The sequence below is a fragment of the Podarcis erhardii genome (genome assembly GCF_964252035.2).
Source record: "Podarcis erhardii genome assembly, chromosome: 2".
In the NCBI taxonomy this organism is placed as follows: domain Eukaryota; kingdom Metazoa; phylum Chordata; class Lepidosauria; order Squamata; family Lacertidae; genus Podarcis; species Podarcis erhardii.
In genome coordinates, this window is record NC_138498.1 from 78,545,774 (window position 1) to 78,572,134 (window position 26,361).

The 26,361-nt window shown below is 40.0% G+C and overlaps 1 protein-coding gene and 1 long non-coding RNA gene across 3 annotated transcripts in view; one reads left to right on the plus strand and one right to left on the minus strand.

The window, feature by feature from the left end:
- Positions 1-26,361, plus strand: part of SLC6A1 (solute carrier family 6 member 1) — a 79,485-nt gene that overhangs the window by 24,919 nt on the left and 28,205 nt on the right. The gene's annotated exons all lie outside the window — the stretch shown is intronic.
- Positions 4,767-15,971, minus strand: LOC309334839. The gene is made up of 6 exons (XR_014153290.1): positions 15,566-15,971; positions 15,118-15,253; positions 10,510-10,787; positions 8,792-8,883; positions 7,028-7,127; positions 4,767-6,828 (listed from the first exon to the last, which is right to left on the minus strand). It is a non-coding gene; the product is annotated as an uncharacterized lncRNA (long non-coding RNA).

Here is a 26,361-nt window from a genome sequence, read left to right on the forward strand (position 1 = left end):
CTCATCCATGAAGCTCACTTGGTGGCCAGTCACTCACTCTCAGCCTAACCTACCTCACAGTCCTGTTGTGAGGATGAAATGGGGAGGAGGAGAACTATCTATGCCAATGAATGCGTGAATCTTTATTTGCATCAGCCATAGCAATGAAACAAAAATACAGTGGTACCTCAGGTTAAGTACTTAATTTGTTCCGGAGGTCCGTACTTAACCTGAAACTGTTCTTAACCTGAAGCACCACTTTAGCTAATGGAGCCTCCCGCTGCTGCCACGCCGCCGCCGCACAATTTCTGTTCTCATCCTGAAGCAAATTTCTTAACCTGAGGTATTATTTCTGGGTTAGCAGAGTCTATAACATGAAGCGTATGTAACCTGGCGCGTCTGTAACCCAAGGTAGCACTGTACAATATACAACGAACAGAAATAAAAAGTCAGTTATATAAAGTACATTTTAGGGTTTTGAATCAATAGTCAAATGGTGGGTCTTATTCTGAACTGCCCAGCTAAAAACCTTGCAACCTTTGCTGTCACCTGCTCATCTTGATCTGCAAAGAGAAAGGACACTGTGGCAGTGGTTGGGCGACCCGGAATGGACAATAAAAGAGGGGTGATAATCTCATTCCTCAAGTCTTTATAAAGAGTGCAAGCCATGTGGCCATCTATGCCACTTTGAGCTCTTTGGATGAAAGGTGGGATATAAATGTGTAAAGAGGATGGAGTAAATGGGGCAGCTGGCTTTTTGGATATCCCATGCCCATTTGGCTTCACCATGCCCATTTTCTGTACCATGTAAAAGTTTTGAACAGGCAGGATGTTGCTGGTAGAGTAACATTAACACATGCTGCTATCCTCCTGCTGGGTTGGACTTGCTGTGTCACATCCACACCACACATTTAAAACTATTTTAAAGCACATGACTTCTCTCCCCCAAATTCATGAGAACTGTCATTTGTTAAGGGTGCCAGGAATTAAAGCTCTGTGGTGGGTAAACTACAGTTCCCATACAGTTAAATGTATGATGTGGTTTGCACCGAGTCCTCTTTGCTTATTTGGCTGCACAGTGCCTCATTTACATCAAACCATAAGCTTTTTACTACTTTAGTTATTTGTTACATTTATATCCTGCATTTTCCAGAAGGAGCCTCCGTGCAGTGTTTTTAGCTTTAAGACAGTCACATGTAAGAACTGAGAGATAGTGCTTTCTCAAAGCCACCTAAGTCAGTTTAACATCTACTGTCAATATAACAATGATATACTTGCGTTAATTTAGGAAATACAAGAGGTTGCTGGGGAAGGGATCTGATCTATCTAGGACCATGTTGGGAAGCATTAAAATTTTCAATCAGAAAGTGCCACAGATCCAGCAATGTTACTCGCATGTGGGGGAAATCTGATGATGTAGCCCTTTTTGCTTCCAAACTGAATTAAGTATTTGAAATTTGGTTAGAGAATAAATCACTGAATAGTCCACTTTGAATATCTGGTACCGGGATTTGCTGTGCAAAGGTTAAACCAGGTGTCCCATCTCAGACAAGGTCTCTGAGTTCAGGACAACAATTTTATCTCTATCTAGCAAAACACTGAATGTTTACTTCTTGCTTCATTGCTTAAAAGCAATCTCTTTTTTTATTCCAGTCAGTTTCATATTCAGCTAGCAATGTATCTTATTAAATTGTTTCCTTTAATAATACTTAACTGACTATTCAATAAAATTACATCTCTTTCTATAACAGATAAGCATATTTGATCCAGTCTACTGTTGAGATGACTGCTCCTCACCAGAGGATTTTCTTTTGAAAAATTTCTACAATTTGGCACCAGGTGTAAACATTTATCATAATTCTATAATGGAGTCCACTGTTTATTTCATCTTTTAAGTTTTATATCATTCCTTGGATCACGCTCCTATATATATATATATATGTATTTTCACCTCCTTTGTAAGCTGGTATTCCTGAATTTAAACCAGGCATAGGCAAACTCGGCCCTCCAGATGTTTTGGGACTACAATTCCCATCATCCCTGACCACTGGTCCTGTTAGCTAGGGATCATGGGAGTTGTGGACCCAAAACATCTGGAGGGCCGAGTTTGCCTACGCCTGATTTAAACCCTATATCCTCATCCTGTGATGGTTGGTTTTGCCATCTCCTGCACTTCATGATTAATTTTAGTTTATGCCCAGGGTCTCTTAAGGATCATTACCTTCTGCCATTGTTGAAAGGGCTTGTTTCATGTCCAAACACCAGGCCCACTGGCAGCAGGACCCCCAACACTACCTCCTTGCTGCTCCTGCTCATCTTCCCCTCCAGCCATGATACCACAGCACTATACCTCTCCTCTCCTTTTTGCATGTGAGGAGGCTCCTTTTCACCTGTCTGTCCACCAATAACAGACCTCTATAAAGGGGAAGTACCGGAGAATAAGAGAAGAGCTGGGATTTTGGTAATTTATCACTGGAAGGGTAAACGGAAAGATTTGTTGGGGTGGAGGCTTAGTGGTGGCCACAGCAGTTTCAGTCCTTTATCTTAAAGCACAGTTGTGTTGGGATTTAGAGCTCCTCTTGGCAGCCACTGGCTGACAGCTACATTTTCCTCTTTCACAATGCCACATACATAGCTTTTTTTCCCTAAGGCATTTTTGGAAGGGGGAAGGGCAGTCACCACAGTTTTTTGTGGTAGGTGCCATTTTCTCCCAAAATGCCTCCAATATTGCTACATCTAGGGCATTCATGGGAAAGAAAATGTCAGAAGCCAAACGGAGGATGGCAAGAGGAGTTCTGCTACTCCCACCAGCAGCAGGGCTATTATTATTATTATTATTATTATTATTATTATTATTATTATTATTGAAAAAGTGAAAGTGACAGAATGTGCATCTTTTTGCAATTGTTACCAAATATGTGTGCCTGTACATACATACTTGCAAACCTGAATCTTCTTACACGTGTTCATGGACCTGTTGTTATGGGGATCTTGACTAGGCTCAAGTATACATCACAGAGGTTGTTGCAGTTGACCAGATTGCTTAAAATTGCCTGTGTTGTCTTGCTTATTGCGGGGAATGAACAAGGACCAGAAAATTTACTGTGATTAAAACAATACTGAAACAACACCTAAGGGTGTCAGGTCTCAGTCCTTTCTATGAATGCCCCAGCTGTGTGATGTGGAACAGGTTGCAAGAAGTGACAGGGGCTTCTCAGTAGTGGCCTCACACTTGCTTGGCTCCTGTATCAATGTCAGTTCAGCATCAGACAAGCACCTTTTTAATTTCCCCAAATTATGGAGTGATTCTAAAATTTGCTTTAACACAGTGGGTTTTACTGTTCTGCTCTCTCTCACATTAGTTTTGTCCTGCACACATACTTCTTGCTTTTTAGGGATGCATTTTGATCACTTGTGTGTTTTTCTTTAATTTGTTGACTTATATTGTTGCTGTAATTTTTGCTCTAGGGAACTTGTTCTTAGGAGGACATAAATGAATAAATAAATTTTGCAGTAAACTATAAATGGCTGAAAGCAGGACATAAAACAAGGCGAGTAGTTTCAGTAGTTCAGTCCTAAAACCATTGGTTGCCAAGCTATTGCAGGCATAGGCAAACTTGGCCCTCCAGATGTTTTGAGACTACAATTCCCATCATCCCTGACCACTGATCCTGTTAGCTAGGGATCATGGGGGTTGTAGTCCGAAAACATCTGGAGGGCCGAGTTTGCCTATGCCTGAGCTACTGACTGTCAAGCTATTTACAAGGAGGAAAGCAAAGGACTTAATGTAGTTATTCTCATATGGCCCTGGACAGTTCTCTGAATGGAGAAGTATAGAACGTGGAGTCCCATAAGGGGCCTGTGTTTTTTTAACTTTTAACTTATAAACACTCCAGAGTTAGGGATGAGCAGTGAAGTGGCCAAGTTTGCTCAGGGACATTAAAATACACAGATATTGTGAAGGGCTTGAAAAGGACCTCTTCAGATTCAGTTGGATGAGCAATAAAATGCCAAATTCAGTTGAAACATAAAGTGATGCATGTCATGGAAAAATAATCTGAATCACACATTTACAATCATGGGGTCTAAACTAGCTGTGACTGACCACGGGTGAAATATTGGGGCCATAGTGGGTAGCTTGATGAAGCTGTTGACCCTGTGTGCAGCAGCTGTGAAAAAGACAAATTCCATGCTAGAAATCATTAGCAAAGGGGTTGAAAATAAAACTGCTGATATCACAATGTTGTTATGCAAATCTACGATGCAGCCACATTTGGAATACTATGTACAGTTTTGGTTGCCTCACCTCAAAAAAAAGGTTATCGTAGAGTTGGAAAGGGTTCAGCAAAGACAGGCCAAAGCATAAGGGGATGGGGAAACTCCCCTATGAGGAAAGGTTACAGCATTTGGGACTTTTTAGTTAGAGGAAAAAGTGAGAGGAGACATGACAGAAGTTCATAGCATAGAGGAATTATAGATAACCTCCCCCCCCCCCATAACACTAGAATTCATGGACATTTAGTGAAGCTGAATGTGGACATATTCAAGACAGACAAAAGGAAGCAATTCTTCACACACCACATAGTTGGACTATGGAACTCACTGCCACAGGATGCACTGATGGCCACCAAGTTAGATGGCTTTAAAAGAGGATTAGACAAATTCATGGAGGATAATGCTGTCTATCTCTGTTATACATGATGGCCATGCTCTGCCTTCACAATCACAGGCAGTTGGCAGTCACTGCGGTGTTTTTGTGCCCAGGCCCTACTTGCGGGTTTCCCACAAGCATCAGCTTGGCCACTGTTAGAACAGGATGTTGTTGGACTAGATAGGCCACCGGCCTGATCCAGCAGGCTCTCCTCAAATTCTTAGAACAATTTAGCTTTGCTGAAACGTTTGTTACCATCTGAAATAAATTTGTGCATGCTGATGTTCCCTTAATATTATTGGCTGCTAATGTGTTAATATACAGGTGCCATAACGCGTTGGGTCTTTACTGCTGTAGTGAAAATGGATTTGACTACTTATCTGGCTGCAGTGCACCTACTGCTAAAGGAAGCTACGTCTGCTTATTCTTAGTGACATGTATGCAGGGCCAGGCAATTTAAAGAAAATAACCTCTTATTAGCCAAAGAGGAACTGTCTTCAAGCTACAATAAAGCTTTTTTCTTTTAAAAGCAAACCAATAGCAGTTTGTCTTTAAAAAGTGAGCTGTAACTCTAGGGTAATCACAGGTTTGAAAGCCAGAAGAAGAATGCAATTCATACAGAAATCTGAAAGGTAATTATATGGTTGTAGGCACTGGATGGATATAACAAACCAATTCCGCTTCACTAAGTCCTGGAGGAGGTCATTCTACTCCAACCAAAAAAAAAGAGAGTGGGTGGACCCAGAATGGCTTTTACTGCCCATTCCAGACATGCCCACAGAAACCTAACATGGCTGAGCATCTCTGTACACCACAAAGCCATTAAGTTAAAAAGTGGTTAAAATATTGGCCCCTTGTGGTATAGAGGAAGGCCATGAGGATGTGATATGGGGACCTAGTCCCACATCCCGATAGTCTGGTATACAAGAAGAGCGTGCTATTCTTACAGACTCCTTGCTAGGATCCAAAGCCCTAGTGTTAAGACACATCATCCCAGCCCCGTGGCATCTGATGTTGAAAGGGTACATGGATACAGCAAACATACCACACCTGGGAGCACAGGGGCGAATTAATCTAAATTTTCTAACTGCAAGAACTCCCCATCAGATATCCCACACTGAAAATTTAAACCAAATGAACACAAAGCATGCTTTGCTTCTTGCTTACACCCAGTATAAGCAGCAGTTTCTCCATAAGAGTCAGTCGGGGTTTTTTATCTGCTAACTGTAAATCCTAAGTCAGTGACACTTAGACTGGTGCAACAGCCACTGGATTATCCTGAGAGTTCTCTATCTATTCCTGTTGCCTCATCAGACTTGTGCTGGCACAGCTAGTACCTCTCAAACACTGGGCTTCTCCCTTTCTCACCAAGATTGCCTGTTCAGCACAACTCAGCTGGTGGCTTAAACTGATCCATTTATGGTGGAGAGAAGGTTTGGCAAGGTGCCACACAGCATCATCATTATTCAGTTAGTATTCCAGAATAATATACTTGAACAACCACATATTCATCTACTGCAAAAAAATAACTTTCGTAAAAGATCTGGAATGGATCCTCAGCATCTTAATTTGTGTGATATGTGCACCATCCAAGTTTCTGAGTGGAAGGGTTGGAGGTTGGTGGGTGAGGTTTAGGAGAAGTCCCTTTTATGCCACTTCCCTCTGACTGCCCATGACAGCAGTCATTAGCTGCAGACAAAATTTCATCGCAATAACCAGGTTTTCCATAGCTCAGGCAGACACGTAGTTCCTCTTCTAATTTCCTACACACTCACAACATCAAAATTTCAGAATATTAGGCTTTAAATAGAAGAAAAGCTGCAAAGGGGCTATCCCTGTGCACATGCTAATAACTCTGACAATTACTTGATGGAAGAGCACAAGTGTCTGTAATGGGTGTGACTACAGCCACAGAAATTTTCTTAATTTGGGCATAAACCATCATTAGTGTGGAAAGGAAATTGTACATCTGTGATGTTAAGTATCCTTAACAAACTAATGTTCCCAAGATTTTTGGGGGAACGCCTTGATTGTGGGGAAAAAATGTATGTTATGGGTGTGATCTATGATACTTAGCCAAGCAAGAGATAGATTTTTTATGCTGTGCAACAAATATGCTCCAAAAAGATGGTAATTTGCTCCAAGGCAGCAGTGGGCAACTGTGGCTTTGGCCTAATTTCATGCTGTTGGCAGAGTACCTGGAGGGAAAGAAGGGTGGAAGAAGACAAATGAAGAAGAGCCAAAACAGATAGAACATAGGAGGGAGGAAGTGGGAAGCCATCTGCAAGTCATCAGTTCAGACCTATGGCAAGAGTGATATGTCCCTCCCACAACAGAGAGGAAAGACAGGCAGAACCAGAAAGAAAGGACCCAACATTTAGCTCGGACCCCACCTACCACAAGCTTTAGTTCAGCCCTAGCTACTGCAGCTACACACCTCCTGCTGGATTACACCTCTGTAGGATGCAGCTCCGTCCAGAGAAAGAGAGTTCTTCACCTATGCATTAAAGAGAAGAAAGCTATATGCAAAGTCAGAGAAGACTAGAAGAGAACGGGAAAGCAAGTCGCAACTAGGATAGAGAATAACTATGGGCAGTTCCTCACCATGCATTTAAAGCACACTCAATGGACACTTAGAGCACATGACTCTCCCCCCTCCCCACCAAAAATCCCGAGAGCTAGTTTCCCCCTCTACAGAGCTACAATTCCCAGCATCCGTAGTGTAATGGGGGTTACTTGTGCGTAAGTTGCCTTCAGTTTTAGTTATATTGCCTGGCCAACCATGCTTTGGCTGACAGCTCACACTCCGTGACCGGTCAATCACTTGCAGAATCCGTCAGTGGGCGTTTCTTGAACCTCTTCCAGCATAAGAGCTGTTTGACGCCTAGTCTCCTACTTTCCCTGCGCGGAACTCGTCTGCGCAAGTACGGGGAAGGCAGGGGCGTGTCAGCGCTCTCTCCACTAGTCTCTGGTGAAGGGTCTTGGAGAGCTGTCTCCACTTCCTCCATCTCCCTCTCTTCTCTACTGGTGTTACGCTGAATTCCTTCCCCCCTGCTGGTCCCCTCTCCGGCATCGCTCTGGAGCCCTGCCTCCGCCTCTCGCTCTGATGTCAGTTCCCTGACACGTAGCAAGTTACATTTGTATTCCTCTGTTTTTGAAGACTCCCCTCCATTTATTTTTGGATTTCTGCAAATGTCGGTATTTCTCCAAACCCTCTGATACCTGCCTCTTGTGCCATTTTGTGTATGAGCAAAGATGCCTAAAGACTGAAGATAGAAGGAAATGTGTAAATCCTCGAGTTCCATCTGTAGAAGGCCTTTCACATAACCCTGAAATGTCATTTGTAGAGGTCTGGGGGGTGGCAACACAAGAAGAGGCCTCTTCTGCAGTGGAATGCTCTACCCAGGGAGGCTTGCCTGGCACCATCATTATATTTGTTTAGACTCCAGGCAAAAGCTTTCCTCTGTAGCCAGGCCTTTGGCCTTTTAACTATCTGGGGCCTTTTAGAAGTGGGTGGGATGTTTTTAATGCATTTTCTCTTTCCTCTTGGTTTTAATATACCTATGTGGTGTGGGGTGTGTGTGGTTTGTGTTTTTTGTCTGTTTATTTGTTTGTAAGTTGCTTTGGGTTGCCCTGGGCAAGATAAAATAACTAACAAATTTAGTAAATAATAAATGATAATATATATTGTAAACATCTACCATGAAAGTTATTTAGCTGTCATAACAGGGAAGGCAAAGCTAAAGGTATTTGATAGACAGCATAGATGCTACAATTCACCTAAAAACATGAAACATTTTATTTATTAAATGTGTTAGTCACTTTTTATCTTAAAGGCGTCTTACGTTTAAAAACATAGACACAAATACATTGTGCTACAGAGAAAAAAATCATATAAACATTAGCATTTCATGGACCAAAGTGTTATGGGCAAAAGTCCAAAGCTGGATGACAAAGAGGTTCATATTTTTTTAAAAAAATACTGAAAGCATTTATAAAACAAAAATATCAACAACAGCAACAGTAAACCACTTTCATAATTCAACAGATTTAAACTCTGATAGGTTAATAACCTATTAATGCTTATGTCCTTAGATAATCCTCTGCCCCCTCTCTAAACTAACGTTTTCACCTCCCAACATAACCATGAAAGACACTCACCCAGCTTTCTTAAAAATCTTCAGTGATTGAGGTTCCAAAATTTTCTCTGGCTTTACATTTAGAAGATTAAGCTGCTTGCTAAAGAAGCTTACCTTTGGTGGGAGAAAGTACATCTAAAATTAGTCCACCTCAGGCTATTGAGCTCCAGTGAATGTTTTTATAAGTGGAAAAAATCACAAAATCCATGACCAGCCACGGCAGCATTTCCTCCCCCCCTTTTAAAGCCCCAAAGTTTTAGTGTATGGTAGTTTTGTAGGATCAGAATGGAGAGCATTTATTTATTTATTTGTAGTTCAAGGTTTGGGCAGACATGGGGCAAATTGCAACCTTTCTGGTTTGGTTCTCAACATCGGCTGATGCCCTGACATATAGGCCAGCATCAGTCCCTCATAGCTGATGGAACACAATGGATTGTGCAGTTGTGATGCTGCAAGCATCACATAACTTTGGGCAAAAGAATGTTGGGTCAAAGGACTAGTCACAAGGTTCAAACTTTGTGAAATTTCTTTGAATTATACTATACGGAAGCCCAGTCAGAGCTCAGATTGGAAAATGGTACCAACACAATGAAACAACAACAGAGCAATAAAGTACTTGTGTGTAGGCAAAATTATATTAGGTCTGAACCAACAGGTTTTCACCTGAGAACCTTTAGCAAAATGGGACCTAAAATTGCAGTGATGAAAATTTGTAGGGATGATTTACCAATTGTGCAGCAATGTACTTCCTCCTTGGTTACTTAAACAGGGTGGAGTGATACCGAAATTGTGGCACTGTTGAAGGCAATACCTTTTCCTGGCTATACTCCATGTTTACTTTTCCACAATACCCCTGGAATAGCACTGCATCACAGCAAAGGGACAGTTTCAAGGAGCATTATTGGGAACTGGGGATGTGAAAGCATTTTTAAAAACACAAAATCCAGAATATCCCTCAGAATGTTACATTGTGATGTTCATTCCAGGGACATGATGCCCAACTGACTCCATAAACCCACTACAATACTACCAAAGGTCAATTTAAAAAGCCAAGGTTCTATTAATTGTCAAGAGTTTGAAAGCACATCAAAGTGCAAGTAGATAAATAGGTACCACTCCGGCGGGAAGGTAAATGGCGTTTCCATGTGCTGCTCTGATTCACCAGAAGCGGCTTAGTCATGCTGGCCACATGACCCGGAAGCTGTATGCCGGCTACCTCGGCCAATAAAGCGAGATGAGTGCCGCAACCCCAGAGTCGGTAATGACTGGACCTAATGGTCAGGGGTCCCTTTACCTTTTTTTAACCTGTGCTTGATAACACCTCCAAGCACAATGGTCTTGGGAGGCCAACACCAGGTACATACACTTGAAACTGGCTGACTGCTGGGACAGGATGCTTGGAAAATGAGATGCTCAAAACCCATCTATTGGCGACATGGCAAACAAGGTGCCCTGGGATGGGAGAAATGTAAGGCAGCTGTGAGCTACTTAATTCTACTTCCTCTCATAGACTCCCAATGCAATATTTCCCACCCAAACGCATGACAAGCACACACTAAAAGTAAACATCAAAAAGTTTCTACAAATATATATATGAAAATGTGTTTTTCAGGGGCTACATACTTGCTATTTTACAGTCCAACCCATGCTTTTACCATAAATCTGGATATTTTTTCCATATAGCTTAGAAATTAGGAGCTAAATAACTCGGGGCAAGATCTTAGCTCTAGAGATGATTACCATGAACTCCACCCTCGTCTTGGCAATGGATGCCAAGGATGCTATCACTCTCTTCTGATCCTGTATAAAGCCCAGCCAGCTCTTGCATCATGGCCTTGCAATTCTCTTTCGCCGGCATCTTGATTTAAATGTTAGGCTCTTGTCAAAATGTTTAGCAGGTTGGTCCGCTCAAAGGTTCCATATAATTTGAGAATCTTCCATATTTCAGATTTCTGTCTGAGTTTAAAGAAAGTGTGTTCAGTTACTTTGCTGTTCAGAGGTTCTTTGTTTTAGAAGGTCTACATTTTTTAAAAAAAATAAATTAATTAGACACTAAATGGTTTTAAGATTTTAAGTTCTCTTATGATCCTATACTGATTTATGTCTTTATGGAATAAACATAGAAGCAAACACTGTGCTTATGGTTTATATGTTGCTAACGCTAGAATGTCCTTTAATTTCTTCATGACATCCCATTTGCTTTATTTTGGACAGTTCCTTTAAGGTGGAATGCAAGGAATGGTATCCTTAATTGCCATTTAATCAGGGAGCCTAATTAAGTCTTAGCACAAAACATTTCCATGGGAAAGCATCTACATATGGTTAATTGCAGCTGGAATAGCAATTATAGGCAGTCATGTTGCCCCTCACTGCACAAACATGAATAGTTCATAAAAATCAGGAATGCTTAAAAAGAGAGCTTAGTTTTCTCAAAGCTCAGAAATTTCTGAAAAATTATCCTTAGTATGAACATAACATTGCTATGTGACTTTCCTGGCTGATGATTAATTGCAAATAGTTTATGAAATTAAGTTTTTAAAAACCTGATTTTTCACTAGATTTTGTTTTCGATATTTCAGTAAGTTAGACTGATATACAGTGTGATCAATCACAAATTACTGCTTATCTTTCAGTAGGATCAGTGTGTAACTACTGGGGAAATATTATTATACTATACTGGAAATGTGAATAAATATTGCATGATAAGGCATAAACCACAAAGGACTTTCCCCCATGCTAATGTGCAAAAAAATTATATCCTAAGTTTAGTAATGGAGGAGGAATAATAATATAATAATATAATAATATAATAATTATAATAATTTATTATTTATACCCCGCCCATCTAGCTGAGTTTCCCCAGCCACTCTGGGTGGCTCCCAATCAAGTGTTAAAAACAATACAGCATTAAATATAAAAAACTTCCCTAAACAGGGCTGCCTTCAGATTTCTTTTAAAAATAGGATAGCTCTTATTTCCTTGACATCTGATGGGAGGGCATTCCACAGGGTGGGTGCCAGTACCAAGAAGGCCCTCTGTCTGGTTCCCTGTAACCTCACATCTCGCAATGAGGGAACTGCCAGAAGGCCCTTGGCGCTGGATCTCAATGTCCGGGCTGAACGATGGGGGTGGAGACGCTCCTTCAATTATATAGGACCGAGGCTGTTTAGGGCTTTAAAGGTCAGCACCAACACTTTGAATTGTGTTCGGAAATTTTAAACAGATTTATACCCTGAATTTGGCAGTTCTAACCCAATTGACCCTGGCCTGCATCTGACCACGTCTTGTCTCAAGTTTGACGAAGCCACTCATGCATTGCTGAGTCCTCTTTTTTAAAATGTTAAACTAATTATACACAAGATTATATACAAAACAGATGTGTACATTTATTATACATTTAAAATGTATAAAAGAATCAAGATGAGTATTTTATGCAGTTATATGCATTGGTGCAGGTATCTGTTTATGTGCTGATTACTTTGAGAAACATGGGGTATAATATCTGTATAATACATGTAATATACAAGAAGAGTTTTTAGAGGAACAGGTAAAAAATGACAGAATTGGGGGGTGGATCTGTCCAAGTAAACTCAGTGCTAAGATATTCAAAAAATCCCTATCTAGAATCACAGAATTCTAGGGTGGGAAGTATACTCAAACATATTTTACTATGTTCTATATATGCTGCAACCTGCCCAGAGTGGCTGGCAAAACCCAGTCAGATGGGTGGTGTATAAATATTATCAATTAATTAATTAATTAATTAATCCCAATCCACAAGCCTGGAATGACCATCATCCAATCTTCCCTACTTCTAATAGATTATATATTTGTATTGCACCACAAAGAGAGAATATGAGGCATGGGGAGAAGCATTGCATAGACCAAAAATTGGGAGGTGCAAACCAAAGCAGTAATACTTTTAAGATAAAGAGCAAAGTTTAATTAGGACTGGAATAATCAAAGCAACTGGTCATTTAGTTATATGCTGGGGTATATGTTTCCCATTGCAGTTCTGCTTTCCAAGTTGGAATTAGATGCATTTATTCACAGGCTAATTTATTATGCTAATTAGTTCATTCACAATTACTGCACCATAACAACCAAAGGCAACTGTCCTCCTCCAGAGAAAGCGCAAAATAATCCCTTTTTGAAAAATGCATTCAGTAATTTTCTGTGTGAATTTCTAGAGTGTAGGGAAAGGGCACCGATGAAAAAGGGTAAAAGGGATTAGAAAAAATATTATGCAAGTCCATTCTACCAAAGCTGGCCAAGTAATCTTCAGAAATACTGTGGAAGAATCCAAAAAGAGGCAGAGTTGGAGAGTCTAGTGAAAATTCCTCTGATTTAAGATCTTGTCATCTTCAAAGAAAAAGTATCCATTCTCTATCCCAGTGTTCATTAATTCAGTGGAGCATACTCCCATCGAAGTGGGTATAGGATTGCTGCTTTTTTGTGGCCTGTCTCTGAATTGCATGTGTTAATTGAAAAATCCTTCCTAATGCCATGTTAAACTCTAGGCTGTTGTTGTTTTAAATGTATCTTTAAAGTCATATTTTATCCCCAAAATACATATTCATTGTGTATTTTATATCAACATACACATCTCTAAATTTATTTTACCCTGAAATTGTGAAAGCTTTTGCACATTCTTGTACTGTTTTTGAGCCAAGAACTTTATTGCAAAATTCGGTGAAATGCAAAATCCTAAGGAAAATTACATGTGAATTAGGGCAGTGAATTACTTCAGGACGTGTAAATTAGGTTAAACCACTTAAAGTGAGATATCTGTTCAGAATGGGGTTTATTCCAAGGGAAACTATGTATAGGGTTATACCCTAAATGCATTTATATTAAAGAAAGAAAGGGTGTTGGGAGAACACAATCCAGATGAAGTTAAGTGCTTTTAAACCAGGGCAGTCCAACTTTTCATACCAAATGGGCTGCAAGAGTACACAGAACCCAAGGGCTGCACACAGCTTTGTTGCATGGGAGGCAGAGTGAGAGCAGAATTTCACACACACACACACACACACACACACACGTCCTTCATGCTGCCTTCCCAAAACTGACTAAGCTTTGAGTAGGAGCTGCAAGCATCTGGCAGAGTCCTAGAGCCTTCCTATCTCCTTTCCAAAGCTGGGAAAGTGCTAACTAGATTTGAGGAAGGAGACAGGAGGCCTTTAGGACCTTATCAGAGCCCCCATACCTCCTTCCCAAAGCCCAGCACCTTGCTTATCAGCACAAGGGCTGCAGGGAGCATCAAATGTTGCTGAGAGCCATCAAAATAGGCCTTGAGGGCTGCATGTTGCCATTGGACTACGTGCTGGACCACTCTGCTTTTGAATCCATTGATTCCAATGTAAGACATTCAAATACAGGTATATGCTTAATGCTTCTGTAGAAAGCAGTGGGACTTACAGTATTTTAAATCTGGAGTGGCGTTCAAGTATTTCCATTATGTACAGAGAACCAACAACAAATAAACTCTGCCTTCTGCCTGTTGTTTGTTTTCACTAAAATTGAGAGTAGGAAAACATCATATAGACTGGTTTTGAACCAACATAAGGGCTGTGCAGCATTCCAACCATAGGAATGCAGAATCTACTGCATATGAAGGAAAATAATGATAACACCTTAGGGCTCACTTGTGAATCTCCAAATAAAATTCAGTGCAAGACATGATCCCAAGGAGAATGCACTGAAATTATCTGTAAGGTGTGCTGTTCCTTTTTGGAAGGGAAATGTGAAGAGTTAATTGCAGAAAGTATCAGCTGCTTGCTAGCATTAGCTACACCATCAAAGTTTTTATTTTTAAGTTTTACTGAAATAATCAGAATTGTTCTAAACATACTGGTAATAGCTTCCCTTCTAGTTAGTGGCCTATGGAGCTTGTGTTTTCTGTAGCGACTGCTCTGCTATCAAATGGTAGAATACAGCCTTACCTCTAGTATTGTCTTATTCATTTCAACAAGGTTATTTTGGAGAAAGGCGTTTCAGAACTGCCATATTCAGTAATATATGTTTTATTTAAAATACCCTTTTATTACAGCAGCTTCATGGAGAAATTGTGGCAGCTGAAAGCTCTGTGAAAAATGGACGTAGTGTTGAAATAAATGGAGAAAAAAGGAACGTGTGTTGCTTTGTCAATATATTAATGAAATTCAATCAGCATGCAAAGCAAAAGAAGGCCAGTTTTCACCTATTGACCTCTTGCAAAATATATAAAAACTTATCTTGAGCTCCTACTTTTTGAAGTGAGATGAAAGGCACTGCTTCGGTTTATCTCTTACCTTCAGAGCAAGCTTACTGATTGTTTGTCCTTATCACTTCAAGCCAGAAACTTACCAAGATTGCTAGACACTTCAGCAGCACACAGTTTTAAATTCCCAATTTGGCAGGAGGTGGAGATTTCTTGTTTCCATTTAAACTGCTTTCATTTCAAAATGAAATCCCATTTAAACCCAAAGGTTTGGATTGAAGCCTGAGGATCAAAAGAAAAGGGGAGAAAAAAAGAAATTTGGGTTTAACTTGAATTGGTAGCTGAAAAGGTAACAGTCACATTCAATTGCTTTTCAGCTCCAATTTCTTGCACTCAGGCCAAACAAAATCGTCCTCCCCCCCCCCGTGTTTATAATAGGACTGTCATATGTTTTTAATTTATTGTCATAGCCTTGAGCCATCATAAAAGATTATACAAAACATATGAACAGACCACTCCCCACCAGCAAATTGGATCGTATTAGTCCAATGTATCAAATAACAATCACAATCATTATGAAATTGTTGGTCTTACCTTAGCAGCTAGAAAAGGGATATAACATATAGTATATTGTTATGAGTTCAGGGATGCCAAACCCCTCTCCACTCGCAAATCCAGTAAGCGTTAGGATTTAATCAAGACTTGGGGTGTTAACCAGAGTGCTAGATACATCTAATCTCTGGAGCCAGCAAGTGTTAAAAGATAACCAAGTCAGGTTAGCCTCCTGGCAAAGTGTAAGGAGTAAGGAGAACAAAGGAATCGGCTCTGTGGGAGATGCAAATGGGGGGTTCCCTTCTCCCTCCCTTTACTTGCAGCTAGTGAGAAGGACCAAAACCAGAGTTTATAGCTGAAAGTGTGTGTAGTGTGACCTAGAAGGGGGGAAAGCAGCAAACTGGAGAAAGTGTCAGAGAACAACATTTGAGTATGTGGCACAATGAGTCAGTGTGTCTGGCTGTTAACCAGTAGGTTGGTGGTTCAAACCTGCCCAGGGATAGCTGTGGGCAGCATTCCTGTGGGCATTGGACTAGATGAAATCACCAAAGGAAACTTCTGCCAAATATTTTCAAATTTATCTGGAGTCACCATTTTTAGATAGCTCTTATTAGTTATGAGGGTCAAGAGGTCATGAGACCATGATTTTGTGTGTGTGTGTGTGTGTGTGTGTGTGTGTGTGTGTGTGTGTGTCCTTTTTATGGTTTTCTCATATATATATATATATATATATATATATATATATATATCCCCCAAACCCTATTTCCAGAATGATAGTAATATGTTACATCCCCAAAGCATATGGCAAAGGCCCTTTCCTGTAGCCACTGGATCTCCAGCAAATGTGGCAGGAGGCTAGGCCTTGAGTACACAAGCAGGCTGGTGTCCAATGCATTTGAAATGTTTATTTGTTTGATTAACTTAAGTCTGAGACCCAGAGGACAATGCAGCCTTCCATTTGAGTGGCTGCATAAGCGAAGGGAGCTCCCCATTCTCTTGCTACCTAGGATGATCTATTGCAGGCTTCCTCAGCCTCGGCCCTCCAGATGCTTTGGGTCCACAACTCCCATGATCTCTCCCTAGCAGGACCAGTGGTCAGGGATGATGGGAACTGTGGTCTTAAAACATCTGGAGGGCCGAGTTTGAGGAAGCCTGATCTAATGTCTGCATCACACAAGCACTAGCAAATATATTGGTGAACATATATGGTTTTCTAAGGATCTCAGTAGTTCAGAGAAACTGGGGGGGGGCAGTCGCTATTTCCAAGCATCTGTGCCAAATTAAGTCATGCTGCTTTTGCACCATTGCATATATTGCCACACTGCCATACTGAGCAAACCAGTTTCATTCTGTAATTCAGCAAAGAGCTTAAGGGGCAAGACTTCTACTCTCTGTCCTGGAGCAGAGATATATTTGCTGAAATGGCATTAGTCTCCTCTGACTAATCATAAACACTCCTATATCTGGTTAACAAGGGCCCAATTGCATGTTATGTTAGACACAACTATTAAAAACCATGTTTAAATTGGTCACTTTTATTTGGAAAAGAAGTCAGCTATGCATCTGGATCACACTCCCAGGCCAGACTTGGGGGCTCACACCCATTTTCCATCCCAAAACTATGGCTCTTATTTTACCCTGAAGGGTGCTGTTCAAAATAAAACTGGCCAACTTAATCATGCCTTTTTTAAAAAGGATGGTTAATTTAGCATGTAGTTTGGCTCCTAGTGCAAGCTTTCCCTTAAAGTATGAACAGAAAGTTTCTGCTCTCAACCTTCCTGATCAGACTGGAACATATTTTGCCAGTGTGAGAAGTGAGCTACACTCTTCCAAGGTTTAGTTTTTTTCAGGCCTCAGAGTCTGAACTTTGATTTCAGCATTGGCAGTGCTGCTCCAAAAGCAGTTCTCAAAACTCTTCTAGTGGCTAGAAATGGAGCACAGCATCACAGTGCAGACAGGATAGCATGACTTAGCAACTGCTAGTAGCAATGCTAGATATGCTACAGTCTCCTCACTGTCAGAAGCAAAACATTTTGGTCTCCTTCGTATCTCTTCAGTAAATACGACTTATTGGATACTCACTCAGTTCAAAGTGTTAATTGACTTCGGTAGACTTGAAGACAATCAGTTATGTGCTAGAAATCAGAGAATTCAGTGATTAAAGAGCCATGTAAAATGTATAAATTTACACTCATGCACATCCTTTAATCTTGAATATACAACCCACCACAACAGATTTTTCAGTACATTTTCTCCTCATACTCAACTTAAGCCAAATTTTCCAGATAAAACATTATTTCTTTTATTTGGAAAATTCTACTTAAGTTGAGACACAGGTAATCAGCTGACTAGCAACACAATCTTATTACCCAGAATCTTGCTGACACCAAGGCATCTATGAAAAGCTTCATCTTCAGTAGGCATCTTGATCCTCATCCCACTATCTTCCTCGGTTTTCAGAACCATGGAGTAATGGATAGAGAGAACCCCTTAATCTTCACCCAACCACCCACACTTGGAAGTCAATGTTAAATATTCATTCCTATCTTGGGTATAAGGTAGCTGAAGAGTTAGTTGGCCAAGGGCAGTATGTTCAGTGGTAGATAGGAGCACTACAGCTGGAAAACTATTTGAGAGATGGAAATCAAGAGGAAATGTGTATTTTCAGGATCCCTAAACATTAAATGTTAGAGCTGTTTGCTAAATAACTGTATATGAAACAAACTATCATTTCTGTACTTTAGAAGAAAATTTGGCCCATTAATTCTCAGAAGAACCTGCAGTTTACAATCTGAGAATGTACTTTAACAGCATGTGGATCATTTGGCAGGTCAAAAAAACTGAATTCTTTTGTATAATTAACTTGCATTATCCCTTTTTACAAAGCAACTTCAGTTAAATTCCCTGAATTCTCATGTACCTATTTAAATCTCTGTACAACACCAGATTGTAATTCTGGAAGTTTTCCTCTTCTTCCTCTTCTTCTTCTTCTTCTTCTTCTTCTTCTTCTTCTTCTGTTGTATTCTGCAAAGGATTGCTGACACAAAATGAATGCATTCACATCTGAATGCTGGGTAGATTGTATGTGCACTTTGGGACCACTTAGCAAGCACTTGCCAGCCTGATAGCTCAGCTTGTGTTTAAAGCACTGTTCATAGCATCCAGCAAGCAACATCTGCAGAGTGCCTTGCAAGTTATACTGTCATCTGCATATAAATTAAACTGAGAATTTAAAGTGGAGTGTTAGAAACTTCCTTAGGATACAGGCAGGGACTAATGGCAATCAAAGGTTCACACACATTTCAAATTCAAAGTTCCTTCTCTGATGCAATTAAATGTAGCTGATTAGTAATTATCAGGAAAATAATTCACATTAAATATGATATTTATGCTCAAGCTGATAGCTAGATTTCACTCTCCACTTACCATATCATTATTAATAGGATATGTACTATCAACATGGAAAACATACGGAAGATGCCCCAAATCAATATATATTATACAGTGGTACCTCGGGTTACAGCCACTTCAGGTTACAGACTCCGCTAACCCAGAAATATTACCTCGAGTTAAGAACTTTGCTTCAGGATGAGAACAGAAATTGTGCAGCAGCAGCGCAGTGGCAATGGGAGGCCCCATTAGCTAAATTGGTGTTTCAGGTTAAGAACAGTTTCAGGTTAAGAGCAGACCTCCAGAACGAATTAAGTTCTTAACCCGAGGTACCACTGTACAGGAATGTACACAGGAAGCTTTGAACCTTTCTTCAGTCTCTAAAAAGCATGGGTAGCATTCAGCTAAGTTTTATTCAGAGTAGGTCTACTGATATAGGTTCATTAATTTCAGTGGGTCTTCTCTGAATAAAACTTAGTTGAATACTGCCACATGTAGAAGAAGGAGAGAAGGAAACAGAGTTAGAAGGAAACATGTTTTGCTTGCTTGCATCCAGTGGTAACATCAAACAACAAAGTTGGGTGAGGATCATTATATTCATTCAAGTTGTTTATATCCTGTTTTTCAGGTGAACATTCTAAAGCAGTTTGCACAGAACTTCATATATTAAAGCTATAATAAAAAGGCAGGAGACAAGCTACGGGGGGGGGGAGGCCTTTTGAAAACTCTTTCCCTCAGGCAAAAATGGTTTGTGAGTAAACCTGTGATGGCAAATTAGGGTGCCAATAAAAAGTTGGCCAAAGAAAGAGGAGGGATGGCTAGGCCAGGCCACCTTTTAGGAGATAAATAATGGCCTGCCTGTTCTGTCTTCTCTCTCTCATTCCTCAGGGATTAGGCAGCTCTGTGGTGGCAGTTGGGAGATAGGAAGCATCCCATCTGAAACACAGGGAGCTAAAGGGTGGACAGCTGTTCCAGCTTGTAAACTCTTCCCCCCTCAAAAACATGCCTGTTGCTGTTGCAGTTCAAGCTGGTGTGCAGCAGGAGCCCTGTACAGTATTAAGGATACAAAACTCTTCTTAGCACTGCAAATTCTCTTTGCCCTCCTACAAACCAGACTGGGCCAAAGGGCAACCGTTAGGCAGGCTCCATCCACATGCTGCAAGCCTGTCCCCATTTTACATCTGCCAGACTCTGCAGGCTGCTGCATCCCCGCAGCCATAAAAGAGAGGAAGTTATCTTTTTAGTGCTTTGTACTCACCAGAGGGGATGCTCTGTACTATGGTCTAATTTTATTACGGCAATGTTGCCCCTGGAAGTACTGACTTTCTAACATGCTGTTAGGCTACAGGGTGCCATGTCTTGATACAACTTCTTTTTTTTTGGGGGGGGGGGGAGAAGCCTAAGGTTTTGTCTTCCTCTTGTAGGTGGTCAGCCAAGAATGAGCAGCTGCTTTATGACTCATTAAGCCTCTTTTATCTCTCCTATGTATTGGAGGGACAGAAATTATAAGCTCTGGTTTCCTCTTATTTCAGTAGAACAGTCTATCTGTGATTCCAGGCACTGTACATACATTATTGGCCATGGAGCTCTGCATCTTGGATGCCAATATGGGTGAGCCAGTGTCCTTCAAGGAACCACCCTGGGGAAAACAGTTCTTAATCCCCATCTTCCAGCAGTCACTAGTCATGAAATACAAGCTAAGCAGTGTCTCTGTTGAGCTAGCCTTGTAAAAGCTGAATAACTTCATTAAGAAAGCATCTAAAGACATACTAAATTATTATTATTATTATTATTATTATTATTATTATTATTAAAATTTGTTAGTCATTTCCCCCCCACAAAAGTGATCCAAAAGAACTAAGTGTTGGGGGGGGCATTAAATCCAAGCATATTTAAAAGGGACCTGACTCATTGTTGACAGATAAAGTTGTTCCTCTGTAATCTCCTGTTTTCCTAACACAGGGAGGATGTGTAAGTGGATTGAATGATGGGCAGGGTGGAAGAAACTGTAACCACCATCCTTTGGGGTGGGGGCAGGACATTAAACTAAAGGAAGGTCCTTTGGGCTGCAAGCTGGAAAACCTAAACAGACTGAGGGTAGAAACAGCCACTTAATTTTAAAGGCAATGAATGCCTTTGTATAATAATAATAATAATAATAATAATAATAATAATAATAATAATAATAATAATTTTTTATTATTTATACCCCGCCTATCTGGCTGGGTTTCCCCAGCCACTCTGGGTGGCTTCCAACTGAATATTAAAAACAAAGAGGGCTGCCTTCAGTTGTCTTTTAAAAGTAAAATAGTTGCTTATTGCCTTGACATCTGCTGTATCCCTAACTTACGAAGTGTTTCCTCCATATATTTGAGAGACTGGACTAGCAGTTCCCATTTAAAAAGACAAGACAATATTAATCTAATATTGACAATAGTATTCCTCTGCGGATGCGAAGATGACCTTAATATGAAGCAAACATACAGGCTTTGACTCTCCGTCTTTATGCAAAGTCTTTGCCATTGCTCCTTCCCGACCGTGCCTTTAGGCACCAGCTAGCCCAGCTGCAGCTAATAGAAAGAGTCACTCGTGTAGCAGTAAAGCAGCCAACGGGAGTGGAAGCAGTAATTGAATTGCTGTAGAGAGACATGACAGTGAAGCCTGGGGTTTATTTCTGCTAGGAGCTGGAGAGAATCAGGGCAGTCTGAGACAAAGCGTTCATGTAGCCTCAGGAACTAAAGGCCTAGTTTTTCATGGTTCTCAAGACATGCAAAGGTAAGGACCATGTACATTTTTCTAATTTAGGATCTTCCTCATTTCCAACCTAACATATTAAAAAAAAAAGATTCTCATGGCTGTCACTAAAGTCTGAAATAGAATCATTTGTAGTTCTTTTTAATCAGTTCCTAGCATCTTGAGTGCTTAAGGTGGCCACAAGCTTTTCTGTTTGACTTGACTAATAAAAGATTTCAACTTTCAATGGAACTCCATAACCAAATAATACCATTTAAGAAGCCAGTGTTTTGAGTATCTTCCACTTCTGTGCAATGGGTAGATGTGCTGAAGTTATCAGAAATTTTAGTAGTTCCTTAAATTTCACTTCCGAATTGTTACCTTCAAACACAGTTCTAAGAAGCAACTGAGGGGTAAATTAATTCACTTAAGATTGTCAGCATTTCTGGTCAGCATTTCTTGTGTTAACAGTCAAGCACTCCCACCGAATATATACATGAGTTCTCTTACTCCTGCAATTTCTTCAATTTCTTGAGAAATGCCTGCTTCCATATAACAAAGCTGTACTAGGTTTCTGAACTACCACTGCATTGTTTTAAGAGCATGGACCCTGACGTGTGGACATGTTTGTTTCAGTGGTACAAGTCTTTTCCCAAGCATGTTCATCTAATGTATGACCTAAGTCTGTCTCTCACTGCATCTAATGTTTCCATAGAAAGTCCTAGCAACGTAATGAGTATATTCAACACCATCTCTGTATGACACTGTTCTGTGTCCAAAATTATGTGTTTGAAGGCTGTTGGATCTGAGGGGAGACCACAGAAGATGAAACAACTGGTCTTCTGTAATCAACACAACAGGGAAGCAATTTCCATGCAGCTGAGGAAGTGCATGAAAGCTGACTCTGTTGTATAGTAACATCTTTGCTTATACTGGTCAACAGTAAACTACTATTTTAGTTACATTTTCCATCTTACCCTGACATTTCATCATATCATTATAGACAGGGTTGTTTTAAGTTTTGGCAGCAGTGAATTTCTCAATTTTGGGGCCAATGTAGTTTCAAGTTATTTCACTTCCTGCACACTGGGTTGCTTGTTATTATTTATAAATGATTATTAACACATATCGTGCCAACAAAGGCCCATATAGGAGACAGCATCTTAAAAAGCAGAGACATCACCTTGCCGACAAAGGTCCGTATAGTTAAAGCTATAGTTTTGCCAAAGAATTTATGCTTTTGAATTATGGTGCTGGAGGAGGCTCTTGAGAGTCCCATGGACTGCAAGAAGATCAAACCTCTCCAATCTTAAGGAAATCAGCCCTGGGTGCTCACTGGAAGGACAGATCATGAAGCTGAGGCTCCAATACTTTGGCCACCTCATGAGAAGAGAAGACTCCCTGGAAAAGACCCTGATGTTGGGAAAGATGGAGGGCACAAGGAGAAGGGGATGACAGGACGAGATGGTTGGACAGTGTTCTCGAAGCTACCAGCATGAGTTTGACCAAACTGCGGGAGGCAGTGGAAAACAGGAGTGCCTGGTGTGCTCTGGTCCATGGGGTCGCGAAGGGTCGGACACGACTAAATGACTAAACAACAACAACAACATTAACACATATATTACTACATGTGTTTCCAGGGTGCCTCAAATAATAAAATAAATAAATAAAAATGAAAATAGTACAGTTTAGAAGAGCAGCATAAAGCAGTAGAAGGGTGTATTAGATTTTTTTTTTTTTTTCAGAGCTAAGTTCGTAAATGCTAATTTATTATTTGGCTGTGCCTGCCTCTTAAATACATGAATGTGATGACATAATTTATTTATTAAAGTTTATCCTAACCTTCACAGGATTGTATGCCATTCATTCCTCCTTTTCAGAGCTTTCTGGTGCTTATTTTTCAAGCCCAGCATTATTTTAACATTGTATACAGGGCTGAGTCAATACTAAATGTCCTGTTTTAGTTCTTTTTAGTTGTTGAAAAAGCTTGTGTTGTGTGTTTCAGCAACTCTATCAAAAATTTCACTGTTTTTGTCTAAATCCTGAATACAAAGTGCTACTCACAGGAACTGTGGTGGAAGCCCCAATAAATAACATCTTGGTTTGGTTAAAGATTTTGGTAATAGTGCCATTCTGGAACTAGAGCATTATGCAAAGGAGTTGGACAAAGTTATGCCAAGGTTTTCACATAATTCTCATACCTAACCAATTAAAAATATGATTTTGCATACTAAAAAATTGTGATTTGGGAGAGCTGAGCAAATATTGCACTTATTGCACTTATATTGCACTTATTTTAAACTGGAAAACAAAACTGGAAATCTTGATAACAATGTACTATAAAAAGAAAAAAGAAACACCTCATTTGTGCTTCTAATTTTCATCAGTAGGTGGTGCTAGAAATTTGTGCACTGGCTATTTCAGGCACATTTCTATTATTCAGTGATGCCATTAATCTTTCTCCCAGACAAAGAAACTCACATTCATTGTGGGTATTTTTTACAGGTGTCTCAATATTCTGCACACACAAATCTACACTCCTTTTTGAATTAGATGGTTAGGTTTAAAAAAAATGAATTGGGGGCAGGACAGAATATTCTGAACTCAAATTTGAAAGAAAGGCCCTTAGGGTGAATTTGGGAATGCAAATAATGTGTCATTGCCCCTGAGAATAGGGTAATGCTATTAGCAAATGTTGGTGCTCATGTGGAATCTGAGTACTATAACCCCTTTCCAACAACCCCTCTTTTTTCACATTTACAATTACAATAAAAAAAGTTAAGGAAGGTTATCTTCCCATGTCCTTTACTTCATCAGCATACGTAGAGAAATATAACAGTTCCCAAAGAACTGATTCCTACTTGAACTTGTGAATCAGCAATGTTTACAAACCCAGATGACTGCAAGGCAAGTGATGCTCTTTGGAAGGAAAAAAGAAAGAAATTCTTCCATTTCATCAGCTCATCTTTTCATTTTCATCTTAATTGGTTCATCCTTCCATTTTCTTTTTTTGTCTGCTGTGTGATCAAATGGAATAAAGGCAAGAAATATCAATTTTTACAAGGCAATAAAATAAAACGGAAGTTCACCACAGTAAAGTGAAAATTTAATCTAGTGTGGATTATGATGAGCAAAGGAAGCCCAACACACTGAGGACTACAGAGACCCATGAAAATCTCATAAAATTTGAGCTGGTCCCAGTAAAATGCATGACTTCTCTTTACAAAGTCTTACTCTACCAGATTCTGTGTATAAAATGGATTTGATTGTGTAATATAATCACAACAATCAGAGGGACTTGTACTTCAAATGGAGGTACACACATTTCTAAAAATGCTGGATGCCAGTGACTGAATGCAATGGTGGACAAAGTGCAGGCACGCTAAAATTGTACTTTACCCAGCAGATTCAGAAAGATTGGTCTAAATACAATGCTGCTTCTCTGAGATGCAACTGTAGAATAAAGGGGAGAACAGTTTAGCTAAGAATTTATAGAAAAGAGTTCTGATTACTGACATTTTGATTGGAAATAATGGCCAGAAGGCTGTAATTGAAAAGCTAATATATTTGGATTATAATTTATCACTGATGGGTTCCTCATCAGTCATACTGACAGTGCAACAATTGTCCATTAGGCATTCACTGAGCTATTTTTTTAAACCAAAGCTTGCATTCATTGTATGCTTAATACTAAATTTTCATTTTATCTTCTAGCTCTTTCAAATAATGAAAGTTGAAATGCATGGGTTACATCCAATGCTGGTCCACTCAGAGTAGACCCGTTGAAATTAATGGACAGAACTAACTTAAGTCTATTAAGTCCAACAGGTCTACTTTGAGGAGAGCTTAGTTGGATACTAGCCTATGCGTCCGTGTTCTATTTAAAAAAGTTTTAGTTTCATTGCTATAAGCATAGGCAGCTACTGTGCAGTCCATTGTAAAATATAAATATTTGGTGGTTTGGGTTTTTTTGCATGGGAGTTATCTGAAAGGGCAACAAAGTGAAATACCTTGGGAGGACTCTCCTTTGATGGAGGTTTCTAAGCAGACATTAGATGGCCATCTGCCAGGGATGCTTTAGTTGAGATTCCTGCATTGTATGAGGTTGGACTAGATGACCCTTGGGCTCCCTTCCAACTCAACGATTCTGTGATTCCATTAGTACACAGTGTGACAAAGGTATCATAAAAATAATGTGATCATTATAAACCGCTAGCTGAAATGATCACAACATTTGTGATCATTTCAGCTTCTGATTATGATGGTTCTCTCTGCCTTGTCTTGGTTCATTTACCTGAAATGTGTACTACAAAAGCAATTATTAATGCCATTAAACAATATTGTATTATCGTAACCATAAAGTATACTTGTTGGCATGCATATTGCCTGTTTGTTTTTCTTCAAAGAAATCCAGCAGCGATCAAGGGAACATGCAAGTTAAGGTTCAAAGTTAGACCTGAATCCTAAAAAGGTTTCCCTTTGTTTCTTATGTTGTTCAAGTAAGAATAGCATTATGACCAGGAAGTTGGAGCTTTGGGGACATTTGGACTGGAAAGGAGTATGAAGCAAGAGTTGGAATACCCCATAGGATTTACTTTTAAGTATGGAGGTCTGGCTGGAAGAAACATGGATCCTGTTGGGCCGGAGCATCTCCGAGATTTGGGGTTCAACATTGAGGACTATCAAAGAGGCCGGCAGAGAGGAACTGAGAGAGA